The sequence below is a fragment of the Lolium rigidum genome, chromosome 4 (genome assembly GCF_022539505.1).
Source record: "Lolium rigidum isolate FL_2022 chromosome 4, APGP_CSIRO_Lrig_0.1, whole genome shotgun sequence".
In the NCBI taxonomy this organism is placed as follows: domain Eukaryota; kingdom Viridiplantae; phylum Streptophyta; class Magnoliopsida; order Poales; family Poaceae; genus Lolium; species Lolium rigidum.
In genome coordinates, this window is record NC_061511.1 from 186,232,641 (window position 1) to 186,235,228 (window position 2,588).

The 2,588-nt window shown below is 47.8% G+C and overlaps 1 pseudogene; it reads right to left on the minus strand.

The window, feature by feature from the left end:
- Nucleotides 1-1,058: 1,058 nt before the first annotated feature.
- On the minus strand, nucleotides 1,059-2,588 carry LOC124647908 (annotated as a pseudogene).

Genomic DNA, 2,588 nt, shown 5'->3' on the forward strand with positions numbered 1-2,588 from the left:
ACTTGGCTATGTGCCTCATATGATATTCCTCTTGACAGTGACACCAGCAATTTAGAACTACATGTATCGCGACCATCATCCATGTAGAGCTTGGAGTCCCTCTGTGTTTGTGTGGCCGCTTATCATTCATGTACTATTGTGACCATCTCATGTCCACTCAAAGAATTAATTCCCTAGTAGTTGAATTAATTGTATAAATTCAAACTCGTTGCATAGTTTTCTAAGATGAACACATTTTGAGAAAACTTTTGCATTCTTCATTTGAATCTGCTTCAGTCATGAGTAGCAACAAGTTTAAGCTATCGTAATCTTCACAATATATGACCATGTCTGGATGCCCAATCTGAAGCCTATATGTCATAATAATGGGGTCAATATGAACATATTATCTTTCATGATATGGTTTTGGTTATCTTGCAAGTATATTCCATGTACTCGGTTGGCTTATTGACTTGGCTATTTATCAGTTGGTTCGTCCTTTAGGTAGTGACACCAGCAATTTGAGAAGCTTGGAGTCCCTATTATGTGTTTTTATGGCCCCTTATCGTTCTACTTTTCGATGTATTATAGGTTGCACATCAGTCGTTGAACTTATTAGCGATGATAAGAATCAAAGTGGTCCTTTTGACCATGTGTATGAACCCGAATTATTTTGACTGTGGTCTGGTTGTGATATCCTATCTCTCTTCTTAACCCCATAGTTTTGTCCTATTGACCATGTGTATGAACCCCATGCGTATGGAATTAACAGCCATTGATCTTATTGATGCATGAGATAGATGGTGGTTCGATCATACATGCATGGTCCCACCAATAACACTTGCTCCTTATTGTTAGGGGTGGGGGCGGGTTGGGAGGGTCACGTACTAGGTGGGCCAAGACCCGGGCTGTAGCCCGGGCTTCCCGGGGCCCAGGTCCGCCCTTGGAGGGTCAGACAACCATGCATGAATAGTTGCTTGTTGATTTACCGTTAGAAATTATTTTTTTAATATTTATTGATACGAATAATTTGTGATTGATTTGGAATACATAAAACAACACCCAACAACCCGGAGAGCTACTAAAAAGAAACTAATTGATTATTCCATCTTTCTCAAACTATATCTCGAAAAAAACAGAGAAGTCTACAATGATGTATTGTTGACCAAACACATGATCACGATCGCTGCAACCTGCAAGGATATCTTGCAATGCAAGTCATGAAGAACCTGGTGTACTCTGTCCAGCAAGGTATCATCTCGAGCAAGGTGGGTCTCTCTGGACTAGCTCCGACAAACCAAGGAAAAACAATCCTCTGATCTCTTCAGTTCATATGCGTCTGCCTTACTCCAGGTTGACGCTGAGTGCATGGTATGTACAGTAGCTGAAAATTCCAAGCCGTCGTGCATGTGTGCCGTGTTCTACGGCGCTTTGCCAGCGACTGATGCCTGCTTCTGCAGCGGGCTCATGTAGACGACGTGCTGTAGGGGCCTCGCCGGTGTGGAGGAGCAGGACATGACGGGGCTCTTCTTGACGATGGGGATCAGCGACTGCACCACGTCCGTCATCAACGGCCGGTACTCCGCCTTGGTCTGTACGCACATCGCCGCGATTGCCCCAACCTGCGATCCACCAAGAAGTTCGGGTTCAGGATGCTGTAGCTAGCTAGCGTTGCAGAGCAAGTATCTGACATTAAACGTCCATAGTAGCAACTAGCAAGGATCAGGAAAGGAACCTTTACCTGGATAAGATCTTTCACGGCGAACTGGCCTTTCAGAGCAGGGTCTACCATCTGCACGAGCCTCTCGCGGTTGGTCAGCCGTGGAAGAGCCTGGTCCAACAACGTACAGTATCACTTACTGAGAGCCTCATGAATGAAGGCATGAGAAATAGCATGTAGGTTTCAGATATTTCAGAGCGCGCCCCATTTGCATAGACAAAACTGGCCCCTGCTTACATTGCAAGCATCGGAACCAGAGTGCCCCGTACGATGATTTGTTGTTGGTCCTAATCAAGGTAGTACTGCTACTGTAGTATTATTTCCCCTGCATTTATGCAGTTATGCTAGGTGTTGAACATCCTGGTGGCAGAACGTGCACATGTTTACCTATGGTATGCATCCTAGGAGTCTTGTACAAACCACATGAGCAATGGTACATAGCTGAATAGTGAGTAGTAGTTGTAGCACTGACCCATGAAACCAGGACGTGCTGTCCCGGCGGCCGCTGCGTGTCCACCGGCACCCGGCCGGTCAGCAGCTCGAGGAGCACCACCCCGTAGCTGTACACGTCCGACTTGGTCGTCAGCTTCCCCGTCGACGCGTACCTGCAGGCAAACAACATTAGCCATGACCGATCCTGCGTGCTGGTAAGTGGTAATGAAATCGATCGAGACTCGAGAGAGAATCGGTGCGTACTCTGGCGCGAGGTAGCCGGTGGTGCCGAGGACGCGGGTGAGCACCTGGCCGTTGGCCTTGTTGGAGCCGACCTTGGCGGTGGCGAAGTCGGAGACGCGCGCGCGGTAGTTGTGGTCGAGGAGGACGTTGCTGCAGTTGAAGTCGCGGTGGATCACACAGCCGGCGAGGTGTGCTCGTGCAGGAACTCCAGCGC